The following is a 26,574-nucleotide window of genomic DNA, read 5'->3' as shown; positions in this document are numbered from 1 at the left end:
AAATAATAAAATGGGATGATGTATAAATAAAAGATAATTGGCATTTCGACTCCATAACGGAGCTAGAAGTAGAAGAAGAAAATTCAAACATTGAAAAAATAGTACAATATCCAGATGGATCTATAGATTTAAAATTCTAAGATTACAATTTTTTAATCAAGCATCTTCTAGTAGAAGAATGTCTTTTTCTAGGCCTTCAGTCTCCAAATCTGTAGAAGAAAGGGAAGTAACATTAGAAGATACTGAAAAAAAATTAAAAGGAGTTGATTTCTCAAAAACAATTTCAAAAGTAAAATATGAATCTACAAATTTAAAAGCTAAAAAATCTATATGTCCTATTGCTAGTGAAATGGTAGGTGTAACAAATTCTCTACACATGATTAGGTTAGATGTAATATTTGAACCTGACTTTGAATATTTTGATAAATCATGGAATAGTCTAGAAAATTCTATTAAGAAGGAATGGTATAAATAAAAGTATTCATTAAAATAAAGATATTATTTTAGAGAACAATGGTGCAATGATATAAAAAGATTAAGATTAATATTGAATTTTTTAAGTGGTTCGAAATTACTGGAAAATTAGATGATCAAAAAGATTTGTTAAACATGACTGTTAATAAATGGTATACCACTAATAATAAAATAATAGAATCAACAATTCCTCCGTTAGAAAAAATTAGCCTACCAGTAGAATGTAAAATTGTTATTGCCGCACCTTTTAAATTTGATATAGTAGATACTAAAGGTGATCCTACAAATAAGGATATAAATAAAATACTCCAACAAAATAATTAATATAAATCAATTATTACATGTTGTTTTTAAATTATTACTTTTTGAGATAAACCAAGTTCTTCTCATAATGATAAAAAATTAGAAACTTATCCAATATTTAATTACCAAAATTTTCTAATGATAAATTTCCTAAATTTGAAGAAAAGTTTGAAATGACCGATGATATTTTAAGAAAAATTAATGAAAGATTAAAATCTGAATTAAAAGTCACAAATGACAAGGTTATAAGAACTTTATCATAAAAAAATGATAATGGAATTAACAAACAAAGCTCCAAATATTCAGTACAAAAGAATTATTATAAAAATCCCACATTTCTAGATATGCAGTATGAAGAAAATGAGTTTTTATCTCATACTTCACATTCTTGAAAAGAAGCCGCGGAAAGGAATATTGATGGATTAGAAGAACATCAAATATATAATAAACTAAATGAAATGGGAATGGGCATTACGACATATAATATTGCCAGGTTTTTGGATAAACAAGCAGCATTTATGATTATATCAGGTTTTACAGTTAATATAAAATATTGGTGGGATAATTACCTCACAGATAATAATAGACAAAGCATTTTAAATGCTACAATTATTACTAAAATTATTAAGACTTAGTCAACCATGAAAATGGTTGAAAATCAACCCTTAGAAGATGTCACCACCACTTTTATTTATAGTATAGCAAATATTTTATAGGAGAACCTCAACTTTTCCAAGATAGAAGTTTAGAGATATTATCAAATCTATCATGTCAAAAGTTAGATGGTATAAATATGTTTTCCTCACAAAAGTCATGATTAAATAAGATTGTAATCATGATTATTGGAAGGAAAAACTTATAAGTGGCTTACCAACATTATTTGTCGAAAAGGTTAGAACAAAATTAAAAGATAGGTTTGAGAGAAAAATTCCTTATAGTACTTTAACCTATGGTGATATTATAAGTTTTATAATGTCACGGGACAAGAATTATGTATGAATATTAAACTTAAAAATCAACTTAAAAGATATAAAAAATAACTCACAATGAGCTAGGAAGTTTTTGCGAAGACTTTGATTATATTAAATTATCAACCCCTTCAAAGGAAGCTACCAAAAAGATTAAAAAATAACATAATAATTATAAAGATAAAGCTAAAAAATATCATTATTATAAAAAATAATTTAAAGATATAAAAGGGCTTCTAAGGGAGAAAATAGAACCAATAATGAAACATGTTGGAACTGTGGTAAAACTGGATATGGGCTAAAGATTGTCGGGTTCCAAATAAAAAGAAAGACAAGATAAATATGTTAGAATTAGGAAACGACGTTAAAGATAAATTATATTCAATACTTGATGAAAATGAAAATAGTTCTTGTGATGAAAGTCTTAGTGATAATAATCAACTTAATGTGGCATAGAGTTAAGATAGTAGTGAATTAACAAACCATTGTAAATGTAGCGGTGCAATTTGCACTTGTGACAATCATTATTTAAATGTTATCACCAATAACAATTAAGAGAGAGAGAGGCCTTATTTGACATGATAAATCATCTAGAAGACCCAACTCTTAACAAAAAATATTTAATAGCCCTAAAAGATATTGTTCTTGATCAGTAGGTTGATAATAAAGAAATTATTGAACCCTTTAAAATGAAAAATGTACTAAATTAATTTAAAGAACATAAGTCTAAAACAACCATGCAAGATCTTCAGATAGAATTATTAAACATAAAAGAAGAACTTAGGCAAGTTAAGAAAAGACTTAACAACCTAAAAACAGAATCACTTGCTAATAAAATACTAAGGGTTTTAGATCCAGATCAAGACCCCAAATCACATCAATTTAACTTAGTGAAACATCAGCAGTAAAAAGTGACAATAAAGATGTAATACCCCATATGTTTCTAAGCTAGAAGACGAACCATTTTTCCTACGTATGAAACCTCCTATCCTGTGAGTAGCATTTTAGTTCATGACTTACAATGAGTATCCTAGCTATAATATAGCTTATGATGCATTAATCATGTTCATATGAGTCACTTAAGGAAATACAAGCTAAGAGTTTTTGAATCCATCAAGTTTTAGTGTTCGATTTTGTAAGGGTAATATTTGAACGAGTATAACTCGATGTTAATGTGGTATTTTGGATGATTTAGATACACCAAATTGTAGAGAATCAAATTATCTTTCCAAAGATACCAATTTTACCTTAATCCAATACTTGAGTGAAAAGTTATGCCCATTTTCATGAGAGATAGTAAGGATAGAGATTGGTTAAGCGCCGCCCAACCAAACTTAGGCGATTGGTTAGGCAACGCCTAAGTTAGTTCCAATTCCAAAAACATTCCGTTTTGAGTTATTTTGAGGGTAATTAATTATTTTAACACTCCTTACACGTCCTTAAACTTAATCCTACGAAATATATAGCTTCTAAACACATTACAACCCTATTAACATCTCAAAGCTCATCATCCAAGAACACCATAGGAGAAAAACAAATAGGGTTGCACAATCAAGCTTGAAGACCAAATTTCAAGGAAATTCCAACATCAATCATCAAGAACCTTCCTTCCAAGGTATGCGTAGTGTTCATCCATGGATTCCTTTCGTTCGTGGAGTTGAAGAATCAATCGTTTGATCATACCCATGTTGATGCTTGTTTGTTTTGCTATATAATAGTATCATGACTGTATATCTCATGAAATTTATGTTGTTAGTTGAAAAACATGATCTTTAAATGGATTGATAGATTGTAAGTATGAAATCCACCTATGCCTTAAAGAATGCATGCAAAGTGTTTGATAAAATGCCTAATATGTTAGAACATCATATTTATATGATTTTATGATATCTAAATAACAAGTTCATGTTAGTCATACACTCCAATATGAATTTCCATGCAAATTATGTGTTGTTATTGTTGTAGTATAAAGCATGTATGATAATGGAGATATAAATTATGTACACAAAATATATCCATGCTTTCCCTACCATGTTTGAGATGTTGAATAAATACATGAAGTATAATATACCCAAATCATTACAATATGAACTAAACGTTCCATGTTGCCCTTCCCTTACGCTTGAATGGTTTTCATGCGATTGCTATGACTAGTAGATATTGTCGAAATGCCCAGGATATTAGAATATGAGATTTATGATTTGATTATAAGCATTCCTATTCATGATAGATATTATGATGACCACAAACTTTATGAAATCCCGCACTCATGTATTATGGATTGTTATTGATGGTCGTGTACTCAAGAAATTCAAGTTGTGTCAGTTTTCTTCCATCGAGTCCTGGGGGTACTTGTACCCAAAAAATATAGTTGTGTGCCTAGAGCCATGTCATGTTTTCACGATACTCTCAGTAAAGCCATGATCTATAGAATTTAGTCAGTCATGTGACTCTGGAAAACTCAGAAATCTCAGTAATCTCAGTAGTCCAGTAATCTCAGTAATTTCAGTGCTTAGTAACCTTAGCAACCTCAGTATTCATAGTCAATCTTAGTAACTTCAGTACTCTCAACCAGTCCTCAGAACTCAGTACATTCCATCAATCATTGGAATCTAGTAAACTTAATTTTTCTCTGCGAAACAATACCACTAGTAACAGTCCAGTTAATCAGTATTAGTTTAGCTAATCAGTTCAGTTCAGTTATTCAGTTCAGCTTAGTTATTCAGTTTAGTGTCCTTTAGATGGGAGTAAAAGCTAGCACCGAGTGAACCCAAGGATGGAAACTCACCTGCCAGTTCAGGGTGTGATTCTTAGTAGTCATCCTTGTGTTCCAGAACTACATAGCCAGCGTAGATTGAGACATCTTTACTCATCAGATTAGGGTTGATGAAGTGGCTTAACCCGTTAGTTTAGGGTTCCCACCATTCTCATTGAGTACCTGCTAGTATAGGGTTCTCACAGCTCCTTACCAGTAGGGCGGTATTAACACCCCTCCAGTCGGGACAGAGATTAGACCCCAGCTTAGCTATTATAGGGTATTTGGGGCATGTCGGTTACATAACTACTTCTCATAATTTCAGTTATAGATTTCAGGACTATCAGCTATAGCTACCCATTCTCAGTAAAGAACTCAGATATCTCTTCAGATTTTAGTATATCAGGGCTGTCAGATACAGTCAACTCAGAAATAGAATGGAACTTAGATAGTTTTTTCTTTAGATTTATGGACCATGAGATATAGTAACTTATGCTATCAATCACAACAATTATCAAACCTCATGCTATCAGTACTCAGCTTTAGAACTGTCAAATACAATCTATCAGACTAGTTCTTCATAATTCGAACTGTCAGAAACAATCATTTATTTATCAGTAATGCAATATCAGTCTCTTAGTATTCAGTAATACAGTATCAGACCCATCACTTATTAGTGATTTACATATCAATATCAGTAAACTTAGTCTTTCAAAATCTCATTATCAGTACACTCATGTTGTCAGTATTTAGACTGTATCTTCACAAGTTCAGTTACAGTTACGTATGCATGTATCTACTCTCACGTTCATATCAGTTGGTATTGTACATGCATATAACCCTTTGCATTTATCCTACCTCACTCGTATACTCAGTACATTCAAACGTACTGACGCATTTGCGCTATGGTGCATTCTCCTATGTTAAACCATAGGTTCGGAGGCATGAGCTCCAAATCAACAGTAGATTCCAGGATCAGCAGTCAGAGTTAGACGTGAGTCCTCATCCTTTGAGGACATGATGACTTCATTTCTATTTTAGTTTTTACTTTATTTCAGTAGTTGGAGTTAGTTAGGAACATGTCCCATCAACTCCTTATTCAGTTCAGTTGAGGCTTTCAGACTAGATGTCAGATTAGATGTTTAGACTTCAGTATTAATGTTTTCTTTTGGTATTGTTATACCATATTTTTTTCAGATATGTATCAGTATAGAACCTTATGGCCTTACAGTTCATGTTTTCGTATATTTTATGAGATATTTTGTAGTTTACAGGTACAGATATCAGTCATGGGTTAGCTTGTGGTCCCTCAGGGTTATGAGCACCGTGTAGCATTCTGATTTAGCGAATCGGGGTATTACAAACTTGGTATCAAAGCCTAAGGTTCAACAGTGTCCTAGGAAGTCTTAAAGCTACATCAAGTAGAGTCTTATACATGGGCGTGTTGTGCACCACACTTATGTGCAGGAGGCTATGAGATGTTTTAGGAATAGTTTCCCTTCTTTCATGGCTCAAGATCATGCTATGGTAAGTTTCTCTAAGGAACCCATGTAGATTCATATCATGCACCCCTCATGTTTACTTTACCTAAATATTAAGGTTACAAAAACAGTGAAGTTCAAAGTCCTAAAGATAGGGCTTTCGCAGACAGTCCCTATAGTCAGTTATAGGATTAGCCACAGACTCAAACAGTATCCCATCAGTTCATTATTATTCTAAGGTCGTACAGATTTTATTCATGATCATGAGAACTCATTCTTGCACCTAGAAGTTTAACAGTAGGAGAGTTGGGATAGTATTATTCTATTTGATCAGATTATGTATTCATGGGGATTAGATCAGTAGGCTTGAATAGTACGAGCTAAAAACTTAAGTTTATTGACTCAAAATTAAGCATGAAGGTGTGAATGTGATATTAGCAGTATATGAGGAAACAGAATCAGATGATGTGTTTAGTAAGACAGACAGGTGTTGAACATAATGTAGGTATATGATGGTAGATCAAGTACCTAAGCCAGGCCCTCTGATTTTAGTAGTAGAGCCAGTATGTATAAAAAGTAGTAAGGGAAGACAATTCCAGACCCATTCTCATCTCAGTGTAGAGTTTTTCACTTTAGCTATCACGAAACCAACTCAGGCATTGCATACCAACTCTATGGTCATGAACTATAATCATGTATGAATTCAATTTTCAGCATAAGGAGTCCCTTTTACTCCACAGTACGAGTTATGTTCCATGAGAACAATCTACTTTTACACACTTTCCATGGGATTATGTGCGCCTTCAGTTCCCAGTATAAGAAGTTCAGTTCCATCTCCCTCAGTATTCAAATCATATCCCACGAGTACAGAAAACTTTAGACTCAGGTCATGCAGCTCATGACTCATGTACGCATATAATGCTTTCCAGTATACTTAGCTTCCATTACTCACGCTATGCCCTTACAGATCAGATACATTTAGACTATGTCATGTATATCCTCAGTTCAAACCTTATTGGTAAATCCAAACTATTGATAATTTATTCCTCAAGTTTCAGTCATGTGTCAAGTTTATTTTGTATCTATTCATGTTTCAGGTCCTCCTGATTTACTCCTCTAGTTAGCTCTCCTTATGGAACAGTGTAGTGATGAGCAGTTGTTTAGATAAGAGAAGATTGTTGCATGCTTACTTTGCACAAGGGTGTAGTTGTGAAGATAGGCTTGAATGTTATGATAAATGTGCAAGTAAACATCTAGCAAGGGGTCGTATTTAGAAGTTAGGAAAGTACAAAGTGTAAGTGTACATTTAGATCCTTGACTTATGTCAGTTCCCAGCATGTAGCCATCAAAAACTCAGTTGCCAACTCAATTATAGTTTCAGTATCCAGCACTCAGTGATCAGTGTTCAGTCCATGAATTTAGTACTTCTGTACCAGCTATAGGCTTAGTTTTAGTGTCATTTTTAGTTCAGTAACCAGATTTGAAACTCAGTTCAGTTCTAGACATGCTTGACCATAGCATTCAGGTTGTCAGTACTCAGTTATCAGTGTTTCAGTACCCCAGTTATAGAATACCTCAGAGCCATGTCGTACGCTTCGTTTCGCATTTAAAAATAATACAGATTTCATGAATCCATGCTCAGATACCTCATTCTACTCAATTAGTCCTTATCTCCTATGCATAAAACTCAAAAATCTTGGCCCAGCTATTCAAACTAAGTAGAGTTTAGCTTTGTAGATCCAGTTTTCAGCTATCAGTTATTCAGTTAATCAGATAAGTTAGTGTATTTATGTACTCGTGTTCAGCTCAGCTCATGTATCATGTATCAGTTTCAGATCCTAGCTATTCAGTCATGAATCAGATCCTAGGTGTCTTATGCATCGCCTTAATTTCCCTCAGTAGCTTATCCAAGTCAGTATTCTTTAAGGGACATAGTGTCCCAAGGGGGAGATACATCATACCCCCAAAATTTCATGACATAAACATGCTGCTCTATTTTCTTTTGATGAATCCAGTTTGGAGAAGGGGTACTCATAAGTTAACCCTCAAACTCCAACTTCAGTCGTATGCCATGTTTTCAAGATTCAGTTCAGATCATGATATTCAGTATATCTACCACGTCCCAGACTTAGTTATGTTCTCATGTTTCCGATCATACATATGGAGTAATTAATCTCAAACTTATCGGTATTATCAGTTCAAGGTAACAGTTTTCCTTAAACTTACTCGTTCTCATGTTTATATTGCAGTGCCAAACTTGGTATTCAGTTCTATGCTCAATTTTCAGTTAAAACTTGATACCTTTACCATTGCATGTTCATGGGTAAGTTTAGTCATGAATTCACGCATTAGATATGTGTGATCAGCTCATTAGTACTTTCAATCATGCATTCACGTATTATGTTAGTCATATAATTATGGATCAGATATGCATGGATTCAGCCTTTCAATTGTGCATCAGATATGGATTCTCATTTTGAGAAAACTTACTTTATTAGAATCCTCTGTCTTATATTCATGAATCAGCTTCCCATGCATCAGATATGCATGTTCAATATGTTGTGTTCAGCTTTCAGTCATGAACCTATGTTTCGGTAGTGTTTGTCTTGTATGTACTTCATCTTATCATCTCTTCCGCTTTAGTTAATTTCCATTCGAGGATGAATGTTCCTAAGGGGGAGATATTGTAATACCCCGTATGTTTCTAAGCTAGGAGACGAACCATTTTTCCTACGTATGAAACCTCTTATCCTATGAGTAGTAATTTAGTTCATGACTTACAATGAGTATCCTAGCAATAATATAGTTTATGATACGTTAATCATGTTCATATGAGTCACTTAAGGTAATACAAGCTGAGAGTTTTCGAATCCATCAAGTTTTAGTGTTCGATTTTGCAAGGGTCATCTTTGAATGAGTATAACTCGATGTTAATGTGGTATTTTGGCTGATTTAGATCTACCAAATTGTAGAGAATTGAATTAGCTTTCCAATGATACCAATTTTGCCTTAATCCAATACCCGAGTGAAAAGTTATACCCATTTTCGTGAGAGATAGTAAGGATAGGGGATTGGTTAGGCGCCGCCCAACCAAACTTAGGCGATTGTTTAGGCGCCGCCTAAGTCAGTTCCAATGCCAAAAACACTCTGTTTTGAGTTATTTTGAGGGTAATTAAGTCTTTTAACACACTTTACACGTCCCTAAACTTAACCCTACGAAATATATAGCTTTTAAACACATTACAACCCTATTAACATCTCAAAGCTCATCATCCAAGAGCACCATAGGAGAAAAACAAATAGGGTTGCACAATCAAGCTTGAAGATCAAATTTCAAGGAAATTCCTCCGTTAATCATCAAGAACCTCCCTTCCAAGGTATGGGATTCCTTTCATCCGTGGAGTTCAATAATCAATCTTTAAAATACAAAAGCTTGGTTGATTGTGGTGATATGATCATACCCATGTTGATGCTTGTTTGTTTTGCTATATAATAGTATCGTGACTGTATATCTCATGAAAGTTATGTTGTTAGTTGAAAAACATGATCTTTAGATGGATTGATAGAATGCAAGTATGAAATCCACCTATGCCTTAAAGAATGCATGCAAGGTGTTCGATAAAATGCCTAGTATGTTAGAACTTCATATTTACATGATTTCATGATATCTAAATAACGAGTTCATGTTAGTCATACACTCCAATATGAATTTCCATGCAAATTTTGTGTTGTTATTGTTGTGGTATAAAGCATGTATGATAATGGAGATATAAATTATGTACACAAAATATATCCATGCTTTCCCTACCATGTTTGAGATGTTGAATAAATAAATGAAGTAAAATATCCCCAAATCATTACAATATGAACTAAACGTTACATGTTGTCGTTCCCTTACTCTTGAATGGTTTCCATGGGATTGCTATGAATAGTATATGTTGTCGGAATGCCCATGATATTAGAATATGAGATTTATGACTTGATTATAAGCATTCCTATTCATGATAGATATTATGATGACCATGTACTTTATGAAATACCCCACTCATGTATTATGGATTGTTATTGATAGTCGTGTACTTAAAAAATTCAAGTTGTGCCAGTTTTCTTCCATCGAGTCCTGGGGGTACTTGTACCCGAAAAATATAGCTGTGTGCCTAGAGACATGTCATGTTTTCACGATACTCTCAGTAAAGCCATGATTTATAGAATTCAGTCAGTTATATAACTCAGGGAAACTCAGAAATCTCAGTAATCTCAGTGCTCAGTAACCTCAGCAACCTCAGTATTCACAGTCAATCTTAGTAACTTCAGTGCTCTCAACCAGTCCTCAGAACTCAGTACATTCTGTTAGTCATTGGAATTCAGTAAACTAAGTTTAGCTCTGTTAAACAATACCATTAGTATCAGTCCAGTTAATCAGTATCAGTTCAGCTAATTAGTTCAGTTCAGTTATTTAGTTCAGCTTAGTTATTCAGTTCAGTGTCCTTCAGATAGGAGTAGAAGTTAGCACCGAGTGAACCCAAGGATGGGAACTCACCCGCCAGTTCAGGGTGTGATTCTTAGTAGTCATCTTTGTGTTCCAGAACTATGTAGCCAGAGTAGGTTGAGACATCTTAACCCATTTGATTAGGGTTGATGAGGTGGCTTAACCCGCTTGCCAGTATAGGGTTCTCACATCTGTCCTTAACAGTGGCGCGGTATTGACACTCCTCCATTCAGGGCAGAGATTGGTCTCCAGCTTAGCTATTATAGCATATTTGGGGCATGTCGGTAAGATAACTACTTCCCACAATTTCAGTTATAGATTTCAGGACTGTCAGCTATAGCTACCCAGTCTTAGTAAAGAAATCAGATAGCTCTTCAGATTTTAGTATATCAGGACTATCACATACAGTCAACTCAAAAATAGAATGGAACTCAGATAGCTTTCTTCAGATTTATAGACTGTGAGATATAGTCACTTATGCTATCAATCACAATAGTTATCAAAACTCATGCTATAAGTACTCAGCTTCAGGACTGTCAGATACAGTCAATCAGACTAGTTTTTCATAATTCAAACTGTCAGAAACAATCATTCATTTATCAGTAATGCAATATCAGCCTCTTAGTATTCAGTAATATAGTATTAGATCCATCACTTATTAGTGATTTACATATCAATATCAGTAAACTAAGTCTTTCAGAATCTCATTTTCAGTACACTTATGTTGTCAGTATTCAGACTCAGTAGTTCGTATCTCCACGAGTTTAGTTACAGTTACGTATGCATATATGTACTCTCACGTTCAAATCAGTCAGTATTGTCCATGCATATAACCCTTTGCATTTATAATACCTCACTTGTATACTCAGTACATTCAGACGTACTTACACATTTGTGCTATGGTGCTTTCTCTTATGTTATACCATAGGTTCAGATGCATGAGCTCCAAATCAGCAGTAGATTCCAGGATCAACAGTCAGAGTTAGGCATGAGTCCTCATCCTTTGAGGACATGATGATTTCATTTCTATTTCAGTTTTCACTTTATTTTAGTAGTTGGAGTTAGTTGGGGACATGTCCCATCAACTCCTTATTCAGTTCGGTTAGAGGCTTTCGAACTAGATGTCAGATTAGATGTTCAGACTTCAGTATTTATGCTTCTTTTTGGTATTGTTGTACCATATTTTTTTTAGATATGTATCAGTATTGAACCTTATGGCCTTACAGTTCATGTTTTTGCATATTTTATGAGATATTATGCAGTTTATAGGTACAGTTATCATTCATGGGTTAGATTGTGGTCCCTCGGGATCATGGACACCGTGTAGCATTCCGGTTTAGCAAATCGGGGCATTACAAAAGAAATAGAGTCTCTGGAAATAGAATCTCCAGAAAAACATCTTATAAACAAATCAGAAATTAGTACAATTACTATAGTTAAACCACAAAGTTACCATATATCAATTACTGTAGTTATCAATAAAGATTATAAAAGTAATAAGATTGCATTGTTTGATACAGGTTCTGATGAAAATTGCATTATAGAGGGATTAATTCCTATAGAGTACTGAAAAAAAGGTACTACACGCTTATTCTCTGCAACAGGGAAAAATTAAAAATAAATTATAGACTTCCCAAAGCCTGCATTTGCAATGACGGAGTTTGTTTTATTAATAATTTTGTAATCACTAAAGATATCAATGAAGAGATAATATTAGGTTTTCCTTTTATCACTCAAATAAAACCTTATATTGCTGAGTTAGAGGGCATCCACACCACTATTTTGGGATAAAAGATTATTTTCCCCTATCTAAACAGTGTATCAAAAGAAGAAAGTGATTTTATAAAAAATTAAACTATTTTTTTACAAATTCAATCCTATAGGGATTAGAGAAAATCCACTATTAAAGAACATTTTATAAAAAATTTATAAGTTATCCAATTTAAAAATTCTTTTAATCTGTTTTTTAAAAATGCCAACAAATTTAATTTTATAAGGGGAGAAATTCTCTCCCAAAAATTTTAACAAAATTTTTCTACAGGAAAATTATGAGACTTGGAACACCAGGATCAAGGTTAAGGCCAGAGGAAAAAATGAAAAAAACTTTTACAGAAGAAGATAAAAAGTCCGATAAAAGGTCGGAAAATAAGTTCTCAGTCTTGGTAGAATTTTCATCCCTACCAAAACCTACTATTCCGCTATCATCAAAAGAGTCTATAATGTATTGAGAATTCAACCACTTAAGTAGATATTTAACGAAGAATATTCATCAGACAATAAAAATATTGCTATCCAAACTAAAGATAGTTATGTGATGAAACCACCGGAGACCTACTTACAAGCCGTCTCCCCTGCCACTCCACAAAGGAAATAAGAGCAAAGTGTTCCTGATAAAAAGAAATTTGAGATAGTAGATTTGTAGGTGTGACACTTGATAAAAAGTACAAAAAATTTTTAGTACCAAAAATTCTAAATCCATGTTATACAAATTGGGACTGTGTGGAGACAAATGATCTCCTCAAGACTAGAAGATCACCTACATACACCTATTCCTCTATCTAGAAATAACAGACCTCAGACCTATAATTGGTATAATTATAAAGTGTCCTAGTACAACTTTATGTATATTAGGCCCAATACTCACTCTTGGTCCATGAAATATTTGGAGCAGATGAAGACTGTTGTAATTTCCCGATGGTTCTATGACTAGTGGAGTCAGTTTGGAGGAAATAAACAGGTATTGCCTACACAATTTCAAAAGCAATTTGAAAAGTTCCAAGTAGAGCAAAATATTTCAACACTACCAAAAAATGTTAACTGGTGTAAATTTTTTATCTCTATAGAATTTAATATATTATCTATTAGTCCTTTGATATCCATGAATTTTAAAGGATCAAATACTTAAGAAAAACCATCAAGATTAAAGGATGGACTCAAATAGAGAAACTAGCAACAAATTCTTCCTCACAGAAGGAATCACACCTCTCTAAGGAAGAATTAAAATAAAGACTCAAAGAAGCCTTGTCAAATCTTTATAACGAGAATCATTCAAAATGGATAATGGAGTTATTAAACAGGACATCCTCACATGCCTGCGAACCTACCTACGGGGATATGCTAAATCCATAGGGAATAACACAGGCGTACCTTCTAAAAAAGGACCCCTTTGATGTTTGAAAGAAAAGTGGCCATACCCCTTCGATGTTTGAAAAGCTACTTAATGGACCCACAAAAAAGAAAACTAGAAGACAAAGGCACATATCTTCAAGAAAGAAAATGCCAAAAGTCTTCTTAAAATCATCAAAAGCCTCAAGTTCAAGATAGTCAAAGACACGTTCAAAATGAATAATTAGTCATCAGCTACTCCTAGACAGGTGTATAATAAATAGCTTTCATTAGTGTATGGACAAATATAAAATAATAGAGTTTATTAAAAATTAGTCAGTATTTTTGAAGCCTATTTAAGGCTTTTAACTTGTGATAGCATAGGGCATTTTGAAATTTCCTAACTCAAAATCTCTCTACCATCTCCCATATTTCCCATCTCCCTCTGTAATCTCTCTCTCATTTCCCTAATCAATAAAAATTAATTGTAAGTATAATTTTTTCTCTTTCTCTACTATTTTTATTGATTTATTTTAATCTTACTTTGTTGTTTTAAAGTTAAATTTGTTTTAACATTAAATTTGAAAGTTTAAAATACTTTCAAAGATTAAATTACTTTAAACTGTTATTTTGCTCCCCGTTATCCCGATCCGTCCCCTAAATGGTATTAGAGCCAAGTTGCCTGAGAGTGAGTGTGAGTATAAATAGAAGCGGCTAGAGTGTTATGTAGTCCTAGAGTCGATAAAATTTAGTGTTACTTCTGGAATAATCATTTTTCAAGTTAGTAATTACTATTGTTCTTCCTCTATTTTATTAGTTTTATTCCTTAAGTTAGGTAGCCATTTAATAGTGGTTTAGACGTTGGAAAACCTGAAGTTTTTTGTTGGATTAGTAGATCCACATAGCCAGTATTAGTACCCATGGTACGGTACTGACATCCTTCCAACTAGCATTATAGGTTGTCCCCCAATTAGCTCATATTAAGGCATGCTAGTTAGATAATAGCTGTCATAGTCTCAGTCCAGTATTCAGTATAGAGTTTAGTTTTCAGGCTTGCTTGACCATGGCATACAATTATTAGTTGTTTAGTATTAGTATTTTAGTTTACAGCCTATCCTAGTATCATGCCATATGCTTGGTTATGCATTCTGAGATTTTATAGCTTTCTCGCATACTATACATCAGTTGTATCATGCAATTTATTTAGCCAGTTATTATTCATGCATATGAGCCATAAACATCAGCCTAACCTCATTTATCATACCATTAAATTCAAAGTACTGAACCCATACTCATTTTTTATGCTATGATGTCTCATATCATAGGTTCAGACTTTCAAATTTCTGACCGCACCTAGACATCCCAGTGCAGCAGTAGTAGCAGTGTTGAGTCCTCATATCCCAAGGACCGTTTATGCCCTTTTCAGTGTTTTGGTTAAGATATTTAGTTAGTCGTAGTAAGTTGGAGGCTTGTCCCATAAACTCCATGTTCAGTCAGTTTTAGAAGCTTTCAGACTTTTTCAGATAGATATTTAATTTTTAGTCATTATTATTAGTTATTTTATCAATATTGACAGTATGTTTCAGATGTTTTATAACTATGATGTAGTATTGATTTTCAGTTGTTAAAATCTTATGGAATTTTTTGTTAAGTTCCATGCATGTCTTTATCATTTTATTCAGTGCTCACAGCAGGTACTAGCTCATAGGTTAGCTTGTGATTCTTTGGGGTCATAACCACCGTGTGGTGTCCAGGGTGTACTCTCGGGGTGTTACAAAAGGTGACCCAACCCTTATTATAAAATATTTGTGATGGCCATCGGACCCTTTTACCCTTATTATAAGCATATTAACCATAGTTTGATATTTAGGATTCCTTAGTATATATTTTATAATTTGACTTAGTCATTGGGATGTGATTCTAGTTTATAGATTCATAGGTGCTTATTGTTGTATTATTTTGATACTGGTGATGACATGCATACTTTTAAGTGCCTTCATGTCACTTAGTGGTACTTTTCTAATAAAAATCATGATTTTACTATTATTTTTTAAAAAGACATTTATTCCCACATTTCAGTTTTAAAATGAATTTCGTTATGAAAATTTTACTAGCCTATTTAATAATTTACGAGCTTCTTAAACAAAAGATGTTATTTTGAAAATTAGATTGAGATTGATTTGGCTCTATTGTTTATCTTATTTTTAATACTGCTGTTTACTTTGATTGAGAGAGATTCTGACCATTTCTATGCTATTATGCTGATTTAGTATCGTAGTTGATCTCGAGCAATGGTTCTTTAGTAAAGGCACATATGATACTCTTTCCAATTTAAGTGTGGAACCTATGATACTATTTATGATTTAAATCTGACATTTATGATACATATCCAATTTGGATCCAGCATCTATGGTACTATTTTTAATTTTAATCTGGCATCTATGATATTATTTCTGATTCAGGTATGGCACTTATGATATTATTTCTAGTTCAAGTTTGATATTTATGATGCTATTTCTTGTTTATATTCGGCATCTATGATACTACTTTCAATTTAATTCCAGCATTAATGGAGTACTTATTATGATAAAAAAAAATTGGTTTGAGTTCGGTGCTTATGGTATGGTAGTATTCATGGACATGATTTTCTATTGGTTTATATAATAATTCGGTGCTTATATTTGTCGACCTTATGGGAGTTGTATAGGTATAGGCTAGGATTTTTGTTTGCTTCGTGTTTGGTTGGACCTTCTGGATTATGGGGGCTCAGTTAGGTTAATGATTGTCTCAACTAAATGGTTACTTTATTATTGGTTATTATGGTTAGTTTGTGGCAGAATGATTATGGATTGGTATCCAAGACTGTTGGTACAATTTTAATTCTATTTCTTTCTCATAGTAATATATACTATTGTTATATTATCTCATGTTTAGTCATCCTTTAGTTAGCGACCTTGATTATTCTAGTATTAACTTTCCTTATTGGCTATGATCCTTGTGAGGTTAGATTGGTTCCCTTAGGTTGTTATCTCTGAGTTATTCCTACATAGGTGTGTGTGCGTGTATATATATATACACGATATTATCGTGTATCCCTCACTTTTCTCCTTTGGTCGTGCATTACTACTATATATCCTTCTTTCACTCTTTATTAATATATTGGCTAGTGATATATGGTGTTGTACTTTAGTTCCGAAATACAGTTAGATAGGATATTTTACCCTTATTTTCCCATTAGCAAAATTATGTTTAGTTTACTTGTTATTTACCTGTACTTTATATTCCTACTTTACTTGTTTTTATGCTTGTATTATCTTTGGAGCTCATTCGGTTGATGCCTATTGAGTACTATGTGTCTAGTACTCATACTTCACTTCTGTAGCCTGTAATTATAGTATGGGCTCTCATCATTGATGTGTGTATCATGCGGAGTAGTTTTAGACTGTAGATTTGGGGTGAGCTCTTAGCATTTGGAGTATTACTTCTCTCCTTTATAGTTATTAGAATTATCTCTATTTTATATTTTGAGAAGGTTTGCACATGTATATTTGCTCTATATTTCATTTGGTAATCTTATTGTATTAGATGCTCTTGTACTAACTTCACCATATCTTGGGGTTTAATCCTATATAAATCTTTTGTTCAAATTCATTCATTTATTTTCTTTATTTCTCTTAATAGTCCGTTAATAGTTGCTCTAGATTATGGGTTGGCTTACCTACTATTGTGTTATAGTAAGTTCCATCATGACTTAAGTAATTAGGTTGTGACAAATTAATATTAGATATTAGGCTTACCAATATTTTGGTACAAGAGTTAAGTATCTAGTAGATTTCTGTGGATTAGCAAGGATACGTTTGTATCAAATCTTTGGAAGGCTATGGGGCATTTCTTAGAAAATTTTATTCTTGACTGCTTGTCATCTGTAATTTTTATAAACCTCCATTACTTCTTTGACTCTTTTCTTTCCTAGATAGATGGCACAAAGTAATTAATAGGTAAAGATGAGACTTTAAAGCATGCTAGTAGAGTTTTACTGTAGCTTTGGGCTAGAGGGTTAGATATTTATATAAAAAATCTTCAGCGTCAGTCAGAGGATCTGTGTCAGCTCAGGCCATCAGTGTTTATGATCGGCTCAGCATTTTAGGATTTAGTGTTTGGAATCGTAAGCCTTTTTACAAGAACTTCATAGATAAAGTTGATGTGTAGTATGTCAAGGGATTCTCATAGAAAAGTTAGGATTTTTGGTTTTCAGTAGGGCTTCTTGTCTATTATAGAGTATGAGATTTGGTTTCTTTAGTGGGGTAGGAAAAATCTAATTTGACAATATTTAGGGCATGAGATGGTGCATGGATTTATCAAAGGGATAACTATGCCACTCTTCGGTATTGAATTATTTGGTAGCTACTGCTTCTTTTGTCTCTCATGTTATTGATCTTGTAAAGAACATAGAGAGTATATATTGAGACTTATGGAGATAGAGGTAAGAGGCCATATCATTAGTAGAGAATTATTGGCATATTTTTAGGAGTATGGATATTCTCAACAAGTATCAATATTACTTGAAGCCTATCAGTTCAATACATATAACATCTGAGACTATAGAGGGCTCTCAAATTAGTTGTGGTGGTCACAGTGGTCAGAGTTCTTATCGAACCTTATAGGGTATTTGGTAAAAAACTTTAGGTTGTGGCAGCAACTCCAGATCAGTAGGCATGGTACCTAAAAATATTCTAGGAGCCTATTTTGACTGTGGTGAGGTTGTTATTGGTCTATGGAGTGCCCCAGGCATCAGTGGTTATCCAATTTGGGTTAGCTTGTGTTTCTCACCAGGTTAAAGCTTTATGAGTTTATTATGACTATAGGAAGACTGGTCACAAGTTTAAAGAGTATCCCCGAGGGACTATTACTCTAATGACACAGGCAGATCAACCTCATAGGGTTATGACACCTTTAGTTAGAGATAGAAAAATTTGTGCCTCAGTTGGTCATTCAACAACTTAGTCCAGGTTTGGACATGGTCAAATTGGTACTCCCTTAGGCATATCAAGACTATGCCTTTGGACTCCATTATTATAATGGATATTTGACTTTTGCATTCTAGTTATTATTTGAATTGTGTTGGCATTTCCATACCCATTGGTGTTCATGCCTTTCTTTTACTATATTGGTTGTTGTATGACTTATGTGGATTCATGCATAGGCGACTTCTCCAATAATTTATTTTTTAGTGGTGGATTGAGTGAACTACTGTAGTATTCTCTTTGAGGTGTAATATTTGGGTTAAAGTCCCTTTTCTTTGGTATTATGGCCTTCTTATGATCATAGAGTCATAACAATAGTGTTTTTTATTTTCTTGTGCTGCCTACACTTTATATTGTTGTTTTTAATGTTATTATTTTGACCTTGAATAATTCTTGCATAATAGACAACTAGACTGGTGTTATCTAGTTAGTGTTTCCCTTCGTACAATTCTTATCCATTTGGCCTAGAGCCTTGGTTGATTAGTCTTCCTTTTTGTTAGAAATCAAGGTCGATTTTTGAATGGGTTGTGAGAGTAAAGGCAAGCTTTTCCTTTTATGGTTCTGTTGTGATTCTAGCTTGGGTGATCCTTTTCTCCAACTGTGCATCCAGGTATAACCATATGGACTCATTATTATGCTTAGCGGTATGGATTTTTGGTATATCATATTCATCCATTTTACGTTAGTTTAATGTAATTTCTTAAATATGACGTGGATGATACTTCATTTGGTTTAGAGTAGACATATATTTTAGAGAGGTAAAATAATATTAGATTTAGAATTTAGAGTTGCTGGTATAGCTCATGCCTTGGTTGAGGTTTTTCTTGGTTATGCTTTGTTTAAGTGTGATGTAAGCATTTAAAGGTTTGGGTTTGCATGCATCAATCATTCTCTGTTTAGTTGAAGGCCAACTAGTTGTTAAGATTGAGTTGTGGCTATTTGGAAAGTAAAGTAAGGAAGTTGGTTGAAAAAGGATACTAATAGCAACATCCCTTGGGAGCTTTATTTCTTCTTGGAGGTTTTATGGGGACATATGTCGGGGAATGTAAGGCAACTACTTTATTATTTTAAGCACTTTTTGTACATTGACTATTGTAAAAAGAAGTTTTCTCATATTTTTTACATTTTGAACCTTCCCCCTGCATCTAAAGGTCATTTATGATTTTCCAAACCTATCATTCGATTATCAAGCAGTTAGGCTCATTTTCTTGTTTTGCAGATATCATTATTAAGGAATTGATCTCAAATCAAACATCCTAATAAATGTCCTCAGATGAAAAATCTAACCATGTCGTTAGCTCCAAAGCATTTAGTTTAGTCTAGGGGACCCTTGGTTTGGTTCCTGGGGCTTTCGAACTCGTTTTGGGCTCTTGGGTAGATTTTGGTAAAAATGATCCTATGTGTTTGGGACCCACATTTGATCAAAATCACCTTAGATAGAAATTTAGATTGCGCCGTTGATTTTGAAATGTCTAATTTAGTGTGGTAGCATAGTTAGTTTGGGTCCCATGCCTTTATATTTTGTTTTGAGTGTTGAGTTAAAAATTAGTTAAAATAGCCCAATAGGGGTCCCGGGGGTTAATTTGTTGTAAATAACTTCTTTTCCTAAATTCGATGATTATATTGGATCCAAAACATTTTATAATCAATTTTCCCTTTTTGTTCATATTCGTAGGTTTTCAGATGAGTTCTGGGGGTCCAATTAATTTTCAGATGTTGCTAGTGCTAGTATGGCTACTTAAGCAGTTGTTGGCCATTTTACCAGGTCTCTTATGCAACCATTTTTCAGTTTAAGAGGTATTGTGACCGTATGACCAAGTTGTTAAAGCAAAAAAAGTATTGCTTAAGTGACAATCGGTGAGTATAAGACCCAAATACAAACCCATTTCATAATTTTGACATTTTATGAGCTAGAAAGCTCAATTTTTTATAATTCTAGATGCATTTTCTCCTGTAATCACTATCTATACGATTATAACTTCATCTTTGTCATTTTCCAAGAATACCCACTTTGTTTTTTATAATTTCCGACTAGAATTCTGAGTCAACCTTTTTTCTACTATTGTTGGAGCTTGAATCATGGAAATTGTGTGGAATCATCCATTGAGGTAAAGGTAAAGATAATTCATCACCTTTTCATCATTTTCATTGTTGTTCCTCGGCCAATTCTTCTCTTTTCCTTGTAAATTCCTAGAAATTAGTTTTTAAATTTCTTAACTTTGTCGGCTGATTTGGACCTCAATTCAAACTCCATTTGTGATCATATTTTTAGCAAGTAGTTCTTGTGCTTTAAGAGACCTCGTGACAGATTAGATTTTGAAATTTCTTTACCGGGCCCCATGAGCCTATTATTGACCCAATTTTGGTCCTAGAATTTTATATAGCAATATGGGCATCATTATACTCCTATTAACACATAGATGGTTAGTTTGATAGTATGTTGTTATTTTTGGAATCATGGCGCAAAGGCGAGCTATTTATGGATGGTTCAAGACAAACTGTTCGACATCGAGGTAGTCTTCAATCTACTTTTCCCTATGATATTGTGTTTAGGTAGGAATTATAGGATATGTTTAAGACTATTATATCATGACTTAGCTATTTAGATAATTTAGGACTAGAAAGGTGACCCGACCCTTATAATAAAATTCTTCTTATTTCCATAGTACCCTCTTACCCTTAATAATTAGTATGATAACCTTAGTTTGATATTAAGGATTCTTAGTAGATGATTTATCATTCAAGTTAGTAATTGGGACGTGATTCTAGTATACAGATACTTAGGCATTTATTGTTGTATTATTTGGATACTGGTGATGGCATACATACTTTAAGGAGCCTTCATTCTCCATTAGTGGTATGTTTCCAACCAAATCAATGATTTTACTATTTTTTTTCTAAAAACATATTTATTCCCACTTATCAATTTTGAAATGAATTCTTTTATAATGATAATTGTAGCACCTATTTTATGATTTACGATCTTTTGAAACCTAAGTTGATATTTTGGAAATTAGATAGAGATTGATTCTGGTCCATGATTTATCCACTCTTTTACCACTGCTGTTTACTTTTGTCAAGAAAAATACCGCCTCTTTTTATGCTATTATGTTGATTTAGTCCCTGAGTTGATCTCGGACAATGGTTATTCAGTTATGGCATCAAACATACTATTTCCAATTTGAGTTCAACATTTATGATACTATTTTTTGCTCAAGTCTGGCATTTATGATTTTGGTTCGGGTTCAAATTTGACATTTATGATATTATTTTCGATTTCAGACTGGCACCTACGATACCCTTTTCTATTCAAGTTTGGCACTTATGATACTATTTATGGTTTAAGTTCTATATGTATGATACAATTTACAATTTGAGTCTAGCATCTATGATATTACATTTCGTTCAAGTCTTGCACTGATGGAATACTTAATATGTTAAGGAACTAATTTGATCATGGTGCTTAGGGTATGTAGGATCTGTGGACATGGTTAACTATTGATTTATGTTGCATCCATTCATTTACATGTATTTCCTATAAATCGTATAATTATTTGGTGTTTGTATTTATTGACATTATGGGGGGTTGTATAGGTATACAGTAGGATTGTTGTTTTTTGAGCATTTGATTAGACATTTTGGGCTTATAAGGGCCCAGTTAGGTTAATGATTATCCAGACTAGTCTGATACATTATTGTTGGTTATTATGGTTAGTTCATGGTAGTATGATTATGTACTGGTTCTCGAGATTATTGGTATATTTCTAATTCTTTTTCTTTGTCATAGTGTTATATGTTATTGTTAGATTATATCATGTTTACTCATCCTTTTATTATAGACCTTGATTATGCTAGTATTTGTTTTCCTTCTTGGCTATGATCCTCGAGAGGTTAGATTAGTTCCCTCGAGTTTATCTCTGAGTTTAGTCCTACATAGGTTTATGTGTGTGTGTGTGTGTGTATATATATATATATATATGCTGGTACTCGAGATTATTGTTATGTTTCTGATTCTTTTTCTTTCACATAGTGTTTTATGTTATTGTTAGATTACATCATGTTTACTCATCCTTTTGTTATAGACCTTGATTATTCAAGTATTCGCTTTTCTTTTTGGCTGTGATCCTCGAGAGGTTAGATTGGTTTCCTCGAGTTGTTATCTCTCAGTTTAGTCCTACATAGGTTTGTACACACACACACACACATATATATATATATATATATATATATATATATAAGATATCGTTGTATATCCCTCTCCTTCCCTATTTATATATATCATTTATGTATCCTCTGGACTTGTATTACTACTATACTATATATCCTTCCTTCTCTCTTCATTTGTATATTGGTTAGTAATATAAGGTATTGTACTTTAGTTCCTGAATACTATTAGAATATGATAGTTTACTCACATTGCCCCATTAATATGATTATGTTTAGTTTCCTAGATAGTTTTCTGTACTTTATATCTCTGGATTACATATTTTTTATGCTTGTATCATCTTTAGAGCTCAGTCGGTTGATGCCTACTGAGTATAACATGTTTGGTACTCATACTATACTTCTGTAGCCTATAAATCATAGTACAGTTTCTAAACATTAACGTATGCATCGTGCAGAGCAACTTTGAATTGGAGATTTACGGTTAGCTCCTGATGTTTGAAGTATTCCTGTTCTCTATTATTATGATTAGATTTATCTATATTTTGTATTCGGGGATGATTTGTACATATTTATTTACTCTGTATTTCATTTTGTACTTCTGTTGTATTAGAGATTTTATGCTAACTTCACCAAGTCTTGGGGTTGTATTCTATGTTTGCCTTTTTATTCAATTTCATTCAGTTATTTCCTGTATTTCTCTTGATCGTTCATTAATAGTAGTTTTGGACTATGGTTTTGTTACCTATTTGTGGGTTATAATAGGTGCCTTCATGACCTAAGAAATTGGATTGTGACATTTGTTGTCCTAAAAATGAAGCTGGATTGGGATTTTGCTTCCTATTTGATGTATCTAAAACTCTTTGTGCTAAGTTTTAGTGGAATTTTAGTACTAAGAAGTCATTATGGGTTAATTTTATGGGGATTAAGTATTGCAAGGGACGTAGACCTCAAATAGTTGAATGGAGGGGAGGTTTACAAAACTGAAAGACCATGCTTTAAGGAAGAAAGTACATATGGTGGGAACAAATAAATACAAGTGCTAGCACATCGTATGTAATTGGACTAAATTAGGTGCACTAGTTGAATGAAGGGGAGGTTTACAAAACTGAAAGTTCATGCTTTACGAAAGAAACTACCTTGACCAAGAAATACAAGTGCTAGCACATCATATGTAATTGGACTCAATTAGGTACATTATACTATGTATGTTTTACCTATTACTAATATGATGAAGGGTGGGTTCGAAGATGTAAATTAACTAATGTTGAGAGATGGATGGATTATACCTCTATTGAACCAACTACAACCTGATGAAATAGTTATCCATATTCTGGCTAATGTAACTGTTGAAAAGGATTTTGGTAATTAATATAAAGCTTTGTGGAAACTAGCCAACTGGGGGAAATTCACAATGTCTAGTGCTTGAAATCTGGTAAGGAAAGATGAAGAAAAGTAAGAGGTTTTACAAAAATTTGGCTAAAGGGGTTGCCATTTAAGATATTAAATTTTATAAAGAGTCTGGAAAAGGTTAATACCTATAGGGGAGGAACTAGTGATGATGAGAGTTGTGGAGAATGTGAATTATTGTTGTTGCAACAGAGAAGATCTAGAAACCTTGGAATATTTATTTTGTGAATGTCTAATTACAAAGATTCTATGGTAAATCTTAGCAGCAACGACTTGAGATAATGGTCCATCTATTCAACTAAGAAATAATATACTAAAGTCGTGGCATGCTGATTGTGTTCCTAAATTGACGCCCAATTTTAAAATTATACTTGCTATGGTAATTTTCCATATATGTAGGAGGATAAATGTTATCTATCTTGTAGGTAAGATGTTTATACATTAATTAATGTTACAAATCAATAGGAGAATTTATTTTTTTTACTATGACTTCATATCCTTGGCTAATGGGTATTCCTAAAAACTGCCCTTTGATTGTTCAAATTTTTTAGGAATAGACCCCTTTATTGGTAACAAAGGCTATTAAATGGAATGGATTTAGTAGCGGTGATATCAAATGAAACTTTGATAGGGCTTATAAAGGAAATCCGGGTCTAATTTTCAGTTCCTTTTGCATCGAAAATAAAGAGAGAGATTTTGTCTATGCTGAAATGAGAACAGCTGGGAAGGAATAGTAATACAAGCTGGAGATATAGCTTTAAGGTATGTAAGGATTGAGAAGTACCTTAGAATATGTCGATGAAGCTGGAGATAATCAATATCCTAAGAAAGAATTTCCCTGATTTGGTGTAGGTGGCTCATGCTCTGAGAGAAGGGAACACAGTTGGGGATTATTTTGATAACATTATTTTTTATATTGTAGGTACAAGTTTTATACAATATCCAACAAGCACCAAATGCAGGAAAAATAATAGTAAACATAAAAATGAGACAAATCCCTATTTTGAGAATTAGAAAACGTTAAAACAAGGAGATCTCTATTAGGGCAACAACTTTAAGATGAGGGTGAGACAAAGAGCGGATTAAGAAGACATACCTACAGCTGTAGATGGTAAAATGTCACAAATCTATTGTAGTTTCATCCATGAATAGTGATATTAGTTCCTATAAGAGCTCAACCTATAAAGAGATGAAATTTATCAATAGATTATGACCTTATAAAGTTAATAGGTGAATGACGGAGAGTTACATTCCCCTATTAAAGAATGCCATGGTTGTTGGAAGCATTTCCTAATGGAGTCCTCAATAAGGTAGAGTCCTGATATTTGTGAGATTTTAAACGCCCTTAGTGACATCTACTCGAGCATGCTTTCGTATCCAATCATGGGTGATCGTACATTATGTGAGCAGCTGACCATGGATATCTCATCACTTCAGCAGAGTTTCATTGAAGTTGTTGATGAAGAAGGTGAGGAAAGTGAAGAGGCGAGTCACTTATCGGATCTAATTTCAAGTTTTGTAGGATGTTGATTTTTTTTGATATGTTTATTTTATTTTTTGGGTTTGGGACAGTATTGGGCCGGGACCAATTCTTGAACAGAGATGTTTTGTTCATAATAAATTGCCTGGCCAGATCTTTATCTACTATATAGAAATGTCAAGTGAGGAACGACCAAGGGCAGAATAGGCATTTTACTCGGTCCAAAAAATCTTCTGCTCATTTCCGTTCTTTTCCAAAGACACTATGTATATCTAGAAACATCCAATCATCACCATCTCTCTTGTATAATCTTGAAGTGTCACATTGTGCTTTCAAGATTATGCAATTCATTCCATTCAATTACAGGTTTGTTCATAACTCAATTTTTTCTCAATTATTATTCGTTGTTTCCTTCACCCTTTTAGTTGTTTTCACCCCAGCTCGAATTAATCTTAAGTCTGAGTTTCAATTGTATCATCCTATGTTTTTACTTTTAGCTGTTGTAGATTTGGGAAATCTGCTTTGCATTCCAGGCGTTCTACGAAATGCTTCTATGAATTTCTGATCCTTGTTTTTCCTTTTTTGAGAAGAAACGTAGTAACATTTTTACTGTTTCATCTCTTTGAAATGGCGAATGTTTGTCTGGTTCCAAGCGATTCATACAAGGTGGGGTTTATAGGAGCTGGTAAAATGGCTGAAAGCATAGCAAGAGGTGTGGTTAAATCTAAAATATTGCCTGCTTCACATATTCGAATATCCCACTCTGGATCAGCTTATCGTACTGCTTTTGAGTCTATTGGGGTTACTATTTTTGACAATAATACTCAGGTGGGTACCCGTATACATTTTCAAACTTAAATTGAATGCCCTCTATTCTATATTACTATGTAACATGAGAAAATTGAAAGAAAGGTGTTGTTT

General features: G+C 33.3%; 1 long non-coding RNA gene across 1 annotated transcript; it reads right to left on the bottom strand.

Moving 5' to 3' along the window:
• LOC107869669 lies at window positions 1-25,908 on the bottom strand. The gene is made up of 3 exons (XR_001673894.2): window positions 25,270-25,908; window positions 24,958-25,037; window positions 1-209 (listed from the first exon to the last, which is right to left on the bottom strand). It is a non-coding gene; the product is annotated as an uncharacterized LOC107869669 (long non-coding RNA).
• Window positions 25,909-26,574: the final 666 nt, after the last annotated feature.

This window comes from Capsicum annuum, chromosome 4 (assembly GCF_002878395.1).
Source record: "Capsicum annuum cultivar UCD-10X-F1 chromosome 4, UCD10Xv1.1, whole genome shotgun sequence".
Classification (NCBI taxonomy): domain Eukaryota; kingdom Viridiplantae; phylum Streptophyta; class Magnoliopsida; order Solanales; family Solanaceae; genus Capsicum; species Capsicum annuum.
This window is presented reverse-complemented; position numbering and strand designations above follow the sequence as displayed.